Source organism: Propithecus coquereli, unplaced genomic scaffold, assembly GCF_000956105.1.
Source record: "Propithecus coquereli isolate 6110/MARCELLA unplaced genomic scaffold, Pcoq_1.0 Scaffold10, whole genome shotgun sequence".
NCBI lineage: Eukaryota > Metazoa > Chordata > Mammalia > Primates > Indriidae > Propithecus > Propithecus coquereli.
In genome coordinates, this window is record NW_012133858.1 from 655,945 (window position 1) to 669,573 (window position 13,629).

Genomic DNA, 13,629 nt, shown 5'->3' on the forward strand with positions numbered 1-13,629 from the left:
TGATTTCTCCCCACTTTCTCTTTCTGTAATATAGGTCTCATCTCATCACTTTTCTTTCTACTGTCAAACCTTATGATGCTTCAGTTCCCCAAAAAATAAAGACCAAAAACTTACCAGTGCATGTAAAACCCTTAAACCCTGGCCCTAAACTACTTGACTATATTCTTGCTCTTTTTCAACAACTACCCATGCACAATATTACCTGCTATAATTGAAGTTAATAGGCACTTCCAGAAACCCATCTCAATTCCTCAATAATTCTGCTTTCACTGTCTGGAATGTGCTTTCCTCTCTCCTCTAATGCCTGAGAATGTTCACTGTTCTGGGCCCAATTCTAAAAAAAACACCTGCGTGTATATGATGTTGCTGGTTGTGTAACTTGCTGTAATCCCACTAGACAATAATTTGGCAATAGATATCATGAGGCTAAAAACTCACACTCTTTGGCCCAATTATTTGTCATATCCATCTTTTCTAGGGAAACAAGCTCAGGAAATTGTACACAGGGAAATACATTTCAGCGTTATTTATAATAGTAAAAAATATAAATAACCTAAATGCCCTCCTGTTGAAGAATGTTTAAAACAGCAGCTTTTGAATTCTTTTGAATATGGTCCTCAATAAGAAATCCAAAGTTTATTATAACCCAATCATACCATTTATTCTTATTCACAAGGCAAACATACGTGTGTGTGGAGACAGAGAGAGGGTCTGAAATAAAAGCTTCATGAGGAAATACATGTCTTTACTACATATAATCTATCCAATTTCATTCTTATAAAAAGTGTTGATTGCAACCCACTAAACTACCTATTAATGAGTTGTGAACCACAGTTTGAAAAGCATTAGATTAAAAATATCATATTGTTTAGCTACATAAAAATTTCTTAAAATACTACTTAATCACATACAAATATGTTAATATAATATTAACATAAAGTGATAAAAAGCAAGGTACCAATTATCTAAAGAGCCTGATTTTAATATTTTTTAAAGTATATACGCATTGGGGTGGTTCTCTGAGGCCCTTGCTAAAAAAGAGGGTGCTTAAGTGTGCTCATAATTAGCTTAATGTTTCTATGTTGCAGTTTCTTGCAGAGAGCACAACAGAAGAACATGGGATTCAGATAATCCTGGATTCCTGTGTGCTTTTAATTGTAAAATGTATTAATTTTAGTCAAAAAACACTATTAGCCATATACATTGTGTGCTCAGTACTCAAAATGCAAAAGTGCTCCGAATCTACCACGAGAAGGCAGACATTTCAACAAATAAATGCACTGGTGTTGCAGATGATGGACGTGTGATGTACCATGAGGGTTGAAAGAGGGAGAGAGTGCTCATTTCTACTGGGAGGCAATGGCTGAGTTGAAATTAAAGACCTGCTTCCAACAGGAAGTCGAGGAGAAAAGAAGAGACTTCCGAGCAGAAGGAAGGATCAGGGGGTGTGCAGACAGGGAAGGGTGAACCTGCGTGGTTAATTCAGGGCATAGCAGACACATTGCTATGACCGGAGCATAAGATAAGGTGGGGTGGGCGGAGACTGAAGCTGGAGAGTGGAGCACTGGCAAGGCCATGGAGGGCCTCGTGCACCGTGCCTGGGAACACTCTGGGCCAGTGATTCTTGATCAACAAGAGTGCACATCACCAGTGCAGCTTTAACAACTACAGGTGCCCGACTCACCTGCAGGTGGCTCTTGGTGAGATTTACCATTTTTTATTTTTTGCCCAACCTCTTTCTGTAGGCGGTGAGGGGCCATTTAAGGAATGCCATAAGCAGAGGAGTAACATCACATTTGCAATCAGCAACAGTGTGGAGAATGGACTGGAAGTGAACGAGACTGGAGGCGGAAAGTCCAGCTAAAGAGACCATCATGATAGTCCAAGTGAATAAGGACAATAACACAGGCTGAAGCAAAAGCAGTTGGGGTGGAGAGGAGGGAAAGGGTATCGAACTGCCAAGTAGTCTGGACTTTTGGAGGTAATGGTGGCAAAGGGTAGGCTGGGTGGTGGGGGGTTTGGCCCTCCCATAATCCCCTGCAGCCCCCCTAAATAAACAGGTAAAATAAAAATAGACATTTGCTATGCTGAAAGAATCATAGGAAAAATCCTCCACCCTTCCCACTTTCCACCTGTAAGCAGCTCCTCTTTCTGAAGCCACAGCTGGTGTCCGGGGGCGGAGAAGGGGGACATGGGGGTGGAGGGGATTGAGGCTGACTACCTTCCAACACCTGTGGGGAAATGACACTTACCTCGTGCAGCTGAAGTGAGAATAAATAAGGTAATGTATAGACTGCGTCTGGCACATGGTAGGCTGTCAGTAAATCATTTCCTTTTTTTTCCTGGAAGGGAGTGACTAAAGCCAAGCCCTACCCCTGTCTGAGCAAAAATTTCTACCTAGCTCTGTTTTCCTTTCAAACATATTAATAAGTTTTCTAGTGCAAGACTAAAATGACAAGTTTTCACTTTCTTTTTCAGACAAGACGGGAATTTTTTTCATCATATGGAATAGTCAGAGCTAGGTGAAAGATTTTCCCCCTTTCGGCTGTGTTCATCAACTGAGAAGAAACTCTGTTTCCTGATAATCCTCCTTGAAATTTCCCATTCTTTTCACCCCTATACTCAATGAAAAAAAAAGTGTTAGCAGCAACATATCTGAAGATCACTTGTACCTATCTACAAGTTAATTCCTCTTCAGTGCTTCGCAAGTAACCAAAAGCACTACACTTGAAAAAAAGGCTGCAGAGGCCTCTATTAAAGCTGTTCTTTTTATAAAAGTGTGGTCACAAATCAATGCATTGTTAATGAGGAGTTTTCCTCTATAGGCCTCTAGAGTTATGTGGAGACTCAGGCCAGGCTCATGCCTTCTCGCTGGGGGGAGGCGGGCTGGGAGTTCACACAATGGGGGCTTTCAGCTCCGTTTGCTTCAGAAGATCTCTGCCCGAGAAGCCAGATGAGAGACCCAGCCTTTTTCCCTCCTTTCCAAATGTAAGCTCAGATTGTTCTGAAGAGAACTAGGGAGAGGGATTTGTACTGATACAAATTCTTGAGGTCTTCCTCTAAATGTAAAAATTATCAGAAATGCACTTTTTCTTTTTCTTCTGGGAGCACAAACGTTAGAAAACAGTATAAGGCAAGTTAAGAGCCAGGCTGTCTACATTTGAATCTAGTCACAGCTCTGCCGCTACTACTACGTAACCTTGGACTAGTTGCTCAATCTCTCGTACCTCAGTGTCCTCACTGATAGACTGGGGTAATAATAGGACCTACCTCATAGAGTTGTCGTGAGAATTAAAATGAGTTACTAGGTTGTAAAGTGCTTAGGACCGTGCCCGGCACATAGTTTCCGGTCACCAGATACTCTTCAGACGAGAGCTCCAGGCTGGATCAACCCATGGAGCCCTGAACAGGTCTGCTCTATAACAGATTCTAAGTACTGGGCCACAGGCCACCTAAGGCCCACAGACATATACAGTTAAATCAAACAGGGCTTAACTTTTTTTAAATTTGTTGCCAACATGCGCAATACAAGAGACACACAAATTAGCATTTCTGGCCTCTCTCAAAAATTCAAGAGAGATCTGGCCACTTGGACCTGGAATTCTACTGGCAACTTTTTTTTTTTTTTTTTTTTTGAGACAGAGTCTCACCATGTTGCCCGGGCTAGAGTGCCATGGCGTCCTAGCTCACAGCAACCTCAAACTCCTGGGCTCAAGCAATCCTTCTGTCTCAGCTTCCCGAGTAGTTGGGACTACAGGCGTGCGCCACCATGCCCGGCTAATTTTTTCTATGTAGATTTTTAGTTGTCCAAATAATTTCTTTCTATTTTTAGTAGAGATGGGGTCTCGCTCTTGCTCAGGCTGGTCTCGAACTCCTGAGCTCAAACGATCCACCCTCCTCAGCCTCCCAGAGTGCTAGGATTACAGGCATGAGCCACCGCGCCTGGCCTCTACTAGCAACTTTTGGAGGGAGTTTAGCAGCTGCTAAACTCTTTGGATAGAGCATAAATCCCCAGGTCACCATACTCCCTTTCTGGCCCAGTTCTGTCATTTACTTAAGCTACTAGGCATTTGAGGTGTGACATCTATACTAACATGATGGGAGCTCAGAAAATCTTAAATTTAAAATTTAAAAAATCTTTTAAATATATGACTTGATAACAGCTAAAGTTTATCAAGAACTATGCCATTTTACATACCTTATCTAATTGAATCCTCAGAACGATGATGTGAGAATTACGTTTTAGCCTCGGGGTTAATAGCTTGTTTCCAAACAGGTGGTGATAGGGCTGGACTGAAGCTCAGAGCCCACGGGTGGCGGAGGGCACTCTTCCACTTAGCAGTTGCCTCCAAATTCACCACCTCTTCATAGACCTCCTTGTCCCCCTCAAAATTTCTCAACTAAGAGAATTTCCTCAAATTCACCCCCTCTGGCAATAGCTCTGACTACAGAGCTAAAGGTGGTGAGGAAACTAGGGTTTTATGCAAATGTCCTAGGAAACTGATGAGAAAGGATTAAAGGACTGTGAGACTCCCTAGTGTGTAGGAATGAAAAGGATGACTCCAAAAGCTTGACTGCATGGAGACAATTATTCTAATGATCCAGAAGTCAGAGATGGAAATATTCTTCAACATTTTTTTTAAATGAACAAAGAATGACTAGAGGGAATCAGGAGTTCTGTCTATGCCATGCCGAACTGGTAGCAGTACCCAGATTTTAATACTTCTTAGCTATCTGAACGGAGGGACGGTGTATGGCAATCGGTCAGCAATACACTGGGTTCCACAACCTACCGGCCTTGTGGCCTTAAGCAAGGTACTTACCTATGTCAGCCTCCGTTTCTTCACCTCTAAAATTAGCATAATACAGTACTGAACTTGAAAGTGTGCTGTGAGGATTAAATTTAAATGGAATGCACAGAAAGTGATTAGCATGCTGCCTGGCATATAGTAGGTGCTCTATAAATGTGGAGGTTTTCCCACCCTCTTGAATGTCCTCAGTGATTTAAAATTGATGGTGATCAGAACATAAATGTGCTGTTTTAGAATAAAATTTGAGGAAAAAGGAAATAGGAAACTATTTGCACAGACAGAAAATAACTACTGAGTCATCTTCTTTTTCTTAAACAAAAAGAGTCCCATATTGCTATTTTATATGCAGTAGCACTGGAATAGTACCTCTGGCAAGAGGAGTTGGAATACTCAGTAGGTGTAAATGACTTAGTTAACACCTAGAAATTTAAAGCTTCTGAACTACTACTAATGAGGGCAAATACTGAGTGTTAACTATGGCCAGACACCATGCTATTCATTTCATGTGCATTACTTCATTTAGTCCTCACAGCCTCAGAGGTAGCTATTATTCTCTATTTTGTGAATAAAACTGAACCTTAGAGAATTTTGTAACTTGTCCAATGTAATGAACAATTGAAACTTGTTCTTATATATATCTATACACACACACACACAATTTTGTCCAAGCCCCAAATATAAAACTGCAGCAAATCTGATGAACTTGGGGAGCAATTGATGGATATAGAAATATGGCTTCAATGTAAATTATTATAGGCTAAATTATCTACTCTAATTATCTGACCTGACAAAATTAATCAGCTATCAGCTGAACTCCTTGTTAAATGCATAGGAGGCACCTATACTTATTGCTTTGTGTAATAATTTTGTCTCTACCATTGTCTTATGATTAAGCAAAGAATTTTGTGCCCTACCTTTATCTAAAATAGGGAAATAATACCTTCTTCACAAGGGAGCTGTGAGGGAAAGCTATAAATAACTACATACGCATAGAATTTACAAGTCACCTTTTCTCTGGATTGCATTTATCGTCTCAACATTTTTCTGTGAGGTTGAGTATTATTTTATTTAACACAAGTTAAATGACTTGTCCAAAAGAGGACTATTAGAAGGCAAAACAGCATGGACCCCAGATCTTTCTTTTCAAACACTGGTTCAGTCAGATAGAAACATCCACTGAGAAAAACAACTGACAGATTAATTACTAAGGCACTGACATTGGTTCAGTCAGATAGAAATATCTACTGAGGGAAAACAACTGACAGATTAATTACTACCCTGGACAAATCGTTTAACCACTCTTAGCCTCAGTTTCTGGACTTGTAAAATATGAGTGATGATATCTTCCACGTAGGATTGTGATGAATGAATAGGTACTAAATGAATTAGTACTTGAAATGCATTTTTAAAAGTGCCTGTCATATAGTAAGCACAAAACAGGTGATATTGTTTTTACATAAAATTCTTCATAATTACTTAATATAAGGTTCTTCCAAGCCACTGCATTTAGTATGTTAGCTCTGTAACTTTTCCAAAAATATTGTATCTCTAATAGAACATCAAATGCCACCCAGGGAAATGGCAAAATCATTTATCACCTGGGTAAATGATTCTGATATAGCCTTGCTTTGGCAATTTTTAAATATTTGACTGCTACTTTTAACACTGAGGTTAAGAGACCAATCATGAATTTCCAGTTTCACTGAATTTAGCACATCCTTCAAGTACTTTCTCTGAATAAAGCAATGTGCTAAGCGTTGTGACCACAACCAAGATATAGAAGAGATTGTCCTGCCCACTCGAATTTGTATAAACATCCACTCATGTACTTAAACTATTTGTAGCTATTTGCTTACAGGTCTGTATCCCTCCTGTAACATGAGCTCTTTGCGGGGTTGTGGCTACATCTCCGTTTTTATCTCTAACACTTAGAACAATGTTTAGCACATAATTAGGATCAAAAAGGATTGTGTAATAGCTCAGTTTACAGTCCAGCAGGAAAGATCAATCATGTACACAAATATAGAAATGTAATACAAACTGTGACAATTCCCTTACAGGTAGCAAACATTACAGTTAGTGAGAGAGCAGTCATGTCTCACTAGACTGAAAAAGAGAGATTTATGGAGGACAAAATACGTGGATTGGACTTGTGATACAGGAAGATTTGGAGATGCAGAAAAAAAAGAAAAAAGAAGAAGTTCAAGGAAAGGTGAACAGGCATGTAGCAAAGTTTGCATGTAGGGGAATAGTGGAATTAAAGAAAGGGACCACTTGTGGAAGGAACCAAAAGAGTAAAGCCAAGGAGTAAGAATTTTATTTATTAAATAATACACAACAGAGAATTCTTAACACTTTCAAATAGTAGATTACTATAAGATTTGTTTGATTGATGATTATTTCAGAAAGTAATGATTCAGGATTTATGGTTCCAGACAAGATGGACCAGGCCCATTATAAGGTAGTCTTCCCTCTTACAAAAAAAAAAAATGAACATAAAACAACAAACATAGGAAGACCCTGAACAGTAGCAAGGCGGCAGTCTTCCTAAGTGACCCTGGGATTCCCCCAGTGGGGAGCTGAGCCTCCACTCACACCCAGCATTAACAAGGTGGAAAGAGGCAGTGTGAGGCAGGGCAGTTGACTCTCTGCTTCCTCCTCCCCAGCCAATGGGGAGATGAGCCTCCACACCCACCTACCATCAACAGTAACAAATGAGGTGGCGTTCCACCTTCCTCCCTCCCTCCTCTCCACTGGTGTCAATACAACTGGAATTGAGTTTCTACCCCTACCCTGAAGCAACAAGAGGTGTGAATAAGCCCTCCGCTTCCTCCCTCCCCCCTGTCACTAGGGCCCAAGTTATACTTCCTCTTGGAGGCAACAATGTGGTGCAACCTGGAGCCCCGCTTTCACCAAGAAGGTATAAGCAGAGCCAAGGGGAGAGCTATCCTTCTGCCCTACTCATCTGCAATGAGGCAGTGTAAACATTCCACTTTTGAGGAGGTACTGGCAGGGAGGCCCAATGGGAAGTTAAACATATGCACTCACCTAGCTCTAGTGCTACATCTCAACAAGGGGAATGCCTGCTACAAAGAAATATTTTAAAAGGAACTGGAGTCTCATAATATAATATCCAAAATGTCAAAAAAGAAAATCACCCAAGATCCAGGAAAATCACAACTTGAGCGAGAAAGGACAATCAATATATGCCAAAATCAAGATGAATCAGATACTGGAATTATCTAACAATATTTTTAAAGAAATCATAATAAAATTGCTTCAACTGGCAATTATAAATTCTCTTAAATTAAAAAATTAGAAAATCTCAGTAAAGAAATACAAATGAAGTAGTAAGACATGCTATAACATGGATGAACCTAAAAAACGGTATGCTAAGTGAAATAAGCCATAAATGCACACATACACACACAACCCCACATATTTTATGATGTCATTTATAAGAAATGTCCAGAAGAGGTAAATCTATAGTGATGGAAAGTGGATTTGTGGTTGCCTGGAGCTAAAGATGGTATGGAATGAGGAGTGACTGTTAGTGAGTACAGTTTTCATTTTGGGGTAAAGAAAATGTTCAAAAATTAGATTATGGTGATGTTTGTGCAACTCTATAAACATACTAAAAACTACTGAAGTGTATACTTTATATAAGTGAACTTCATGGTACATAAATTATATCTCAGTATAATTTAAATTGAAATTCAAATTAATTACATTTTGTTTAAAAAAGGAAGCTATCAAACTAAAAATGTACAGTAACTGAAATAAAACCTTGCTGCATGGGCTCAATAATGGAGTGGAAATGACAGAGGATAGAATCAGTAAACTTGAGGACAGCTCAATAGAACTTAACCAATCCAAACAACAGAGAGAAAACAGACTGAAAAAATGAACAGGAACAACAGCAAAAGATCCATCATCAGAGCCCTAGAAAGATATGAGAAACAGAGTGGGCTTGAAAGAATATTTTAAGAGATAATGGCTGAACACTTGCCAAATTTTTCAAGTGCTGAAAGAAAAGAATTGTCAACCATGAATACGATATCCAGTGAGGGATGAGGGGAAACAAAGACATTCTTAGACAAAGGGAAACTTATAGAATTTGTTGCTGGCACATCTACCTTTAAAGATTGGCTAAAGGGAGTTCTTCAAACAGAAAGAAAATGATAAAAGATGCAATCCTGGACCATCTTGGAGAAAGAAATAAGAAAAAAACAGAAGTATGGATGCATAAAATGGACTTATTCTCATTAGTTTTAGCAATCACATTTGATGATTAAAACAAAAATTAGACAACATCTTATACTGAGGGAAAATATATTTAAATATGGGAAGAAAACGGACATAAATGGAATTAAGTTTCCGCACTTTGCTCAAAGTAGTAAAATGTTGATACAAATAGACTGTGGTATGTTATGTATGCTTATTTTAATACTTAGAGCAAACACTAAAAAAATACAAAGTAATATACCAAAATAAAACACAATAAATAAATCAAGATGGAATCCTAAAAATTGTTCAAGTAACCCACAAGAAGGTAGGGGAAGAGAAAGAGATAATGACAAACTGAGGAGGAAAAACAGAAAAAAAAAATGTAATGGCAAGCTTAAGCCCTAGCATATCAATAATTATCTTAACTTTAAATAGTCTAAATATATCAATTAAAAGAAAGATATTGATATGGCAGATACAAAAATATGGTCCAACAATACGCTGTCTACAAGAAACTCACTTCAAATATGATGGTATAGAAATGTGTAAAGTAAGAGGATGGAAAAGATATATCATGCAAACATCAATTACAAAAATGCAGGAGGGAGTAAATTAATGTTAGATAAAGTAGAATTTAAAGCAAATAAAATTAGTAGAAACAAAGAGTACATATGCCAATAAGACATAATGATCCTAAATATATTTGTACAAAAAAAGTTAAACCCGATAAAGGTGGAAAGAGAAATATAAAAATCTTTACATAGTTAGGGATTTTAACACCCCTGTTTTAGCAATTAAATTACTTGATTAAAAAATCAATAAAGATATAAAACTGACCAATACAATCATCCAATTGGATCTAATTGACATATACAGATAATCTGACAAAACAACAGTGGAATAAACATTTTATAAGAGTCTGTGACCTAGCACTCTGGGAGGCCGAGGCAGATGGATCCTTTGAGCTCAGGAGTTCAAGACCAGCCTGAGCAAGAGCGAGACCCCGTCTCTACTAAAAAAGTAGAAAGAAATTAGCTGTAGAAAAATAAAATAAATAAATGAATTAAAAAAAAAAAAAAAGTCTGTGAAATAGGTACCCATATAGGCCATACAACAAACCTCAACAAATTTAAAAGAATTAAAATCACACACAGAATGTTTTCTGACCATGACTTCAACCTAAAAGTTATTAACAGAAGGATGAGAAAATCTCTGATAACTTGGAAATTAACACATTTCTAAATAATCTACGGGTCAAAGAGGAAGTCGCATATGAAATTTAAAGATGTATAAAACTGAAAGAAAATACGGTATAACATGCCAAAATATCTGAAATGCAGCTAACACAGAGTTGAGAGGGAAACTGTACCCTTAAATGCTTATGTAAGAAGAGAGGAAAAGATTCAAATCAATAATCTACGTTTCCACTTCAGGAAACTAGAAAAATAAGAGAAAAATAAAGCCAAAATAATCTGAAGGGAGGAATTAGTAAAGACAAAAATTAATGAAACTAAAAACAAAAAAATTGAAAAAAATTAATGAAACAAAAAGCCGTTTCTTTGAAAACCATCAGTAAAATTTACAAACTTCTAGAAAGACCAACAAAATTACAAAACGTAGAAGACACAAATCACCAACATCAGGAATAAAACAAGGATATTACTACAGATCCTGCTTCCATTAGAAAGAGAATAATAATACAAACAACTTTTCATAAAATTGACAACCTAGAAAAAATCATTACCTTCAAAACCACAAAATATCAAAACTCAATCATGATAAAATACCCAACTTGAATAGTCCTATAATGATTAGAAATAGAATTAGAAATTTAAAAGCTGAAAAAGAAAATCACAGGCCCACGTGATTTCACTAGAAAATTCCATGAATTTACACATAAAAAAACTCAACAAAATATTAGCAAATCAAATTCAGCAATGTTTTCCAGATATGCAAAGCTGGTTCAACATTTGAAATTCAATCAATATAATCCAGCATACCAATAGTCGAGAGGAGGAAAATTATGATTGTGTCAATATATGCATAAAAAGCAGCTGACAAAATCCAACACCCATTCATAATAAAAACTCTCAGCAAACTAAATAATAGATAAAACTTCAAGTGATAAAGAACATCTACCAAAGCTTACAGCAAACACCATATTTAATAGTACAAGAATGAACACTTTCCCACTAAGACTGGGAACAAGGGAAAAATATCACACCATTTTTATTTAGCATAGGGCTGTAAGTTCTAGCTTTAAGGCTATTAGCCTTCTAGCATAGGGCTGTAAGTTTCTTACTATAAGGCAAGAAAAATAAATAAGAGGCACACAGACTGAAGAGGAAGAAATAAAACTACCCCTATTTTTAGATGACATCATTATGTATGTAGAATATCCCAAGGAATCTACAAATAAGAAACAAAACCACCTTAGAAGAAATATATTCAACAAGGTCACAAGATATAAAATCAACACACAAAATCCAATCATATTTTAATTTACTAAAAACAAATATATAGAAACCAAAATTTAAAACACTAAACCATTTACAGTTACTTCAAAAAATAAAACACTTAGGTATAAATCCAATAAAACATGCATCATATCTATATCCTGAAATTTTCAAAATGCTGATGAAATAAACCAAAGAAGGCCTAAATGAATGAAGAGACACATCACGTTCACAGATTGGAAAACTCAACCTAGTAAAGACGTCAATTCTTCCCAAATTGATTCTATAGGTTCAATGTAATTCCTATGAAAATGGCAAGGTGTTTTGGAGACACAGACCACCTTATTTCGTAAATTTATAGAGAAAGGCACAGGACCTAGAACAGTTAAAACAACTTTGAAAAAGAAGAATCAAGTAGGAGAAAGTCCTCTACCAGATGTTAAGGCTTACTAAATAGCTACGGTGGTCAGCATGGCATTGGCAGAGGGACAGACACAAAAAGATCAATGGAACAGCTGGAGGACTCACTCACCCAATATGCCTAAATGACTGTTTTACAAAGGTGCAAAGGAGGAAAGACAGACTTCAACAAGTAGTGCTGGAGCAAATATACACCCATTGACAAAAAAATGAAACTTGACCCAAACCTTATACATTATTTTAAAAATTAACTTAAAATGAATCACAGAATTTAATGTAAAACTATAAAACTTTTAGGGAAAAAACAGGTGAAAATCTTCAGGACCTAGGTCTAGGTAAAGAGTTTAGACTTGACACGAGAAGCATAATCCATAAAAATATAAATAAATTGGACCTCATCAAAAATTTAAAACCTTTGGTTTATAAATGACCCAGTGAAGAAAATGAAAATAAAAACTACCAACTGGGAGAAAATATTTGCAAACAACATATTCAATAAAAGACTTGTATCTAGAATATATTTAAAAACTTGCAAAACTCAACAGTAAAAACAAGCAATCTAGAAGATGGGCAAAAGACATAAACAGATATTTCACCAAAGAGAATATAGAGATGACAAATAAGCACATGAAAAGTTGTTCACCACCATTAGCCATTAGGGAAGTACAAATTAAAACCACAATGAGATATCACTACACAACTATAAAAATGGCTAAAACAAACAAAAAAAAGCTATATTGAAAGTACCAAATGCTGTTGAGGATGCAGGGAAACTGGATCGCTCATTCTCTGCTGAAAGAAATGTAAAATTGTATGGCCACTCTGGAAAAGAGTATGTCATTTTCTTTCAAAACCAACATGCACTTGCCACATGCACTTGCTACATGCAATCCAGCACTCTTGGACATTTATCCCAGGGAAAAATGAAAAATTGAGTTGACACATAAACCTGTACACGAATGTTTATAGCACTTTTATTCATAATGGCCCCAAACTGGAAACAATCCAAATATCCTTCCCATCCTTCAGTGGGTAAATGGTTAAACTATGGTACCCCTGTACCATGGAATACTACTCAGCAATAAAATGGAATGAATAATTGATACATCCAACAATGTGAATGAATCTCAAGGAAATTATTCTGAGCAAAAAGAAAAAAAGTCAATCTTCAAAGACTACATACTGCATTGCCATTATAAAGCATTCACCAAATGACAAAATTACAAAGGTGGAGAACAAATTGGTGATTGTTAGGGTTTAGGAACTTAGGGAGGAAAGTGGTGGCTCTGACTATAACAGGGGAGCAAAGTAATCATGTATTTTGACTGTGGTGCTGGTCATAGGACTCTACATGTGATAAAACTGCTACAAATAAACGCAGATGTGCACACACTTGCATGTATAAGAGCTGACGTAGGAATAAGGCTGATGGATGGTATCCATGTCAATGTGTGACACTGTACAGTAGTTATGCAAGATGTTACCACTGGGAGAAATTAAGTAAAGAATATATGGTATCTCTATTATCTAACTACATATAAATATATAATTATCTCAAAATAAAAAGTTAACACAAAGGAATGATCCAGTATATATTAAGAGCTACAATCACGCTCATGACTTGACTGGCAATTTCAGTTCGGAAATCAGCGGTCATTTATCTACTCAACATCTATATGAGGCACTGTGGAAGATGACGGAGATTCAGTGGTGAA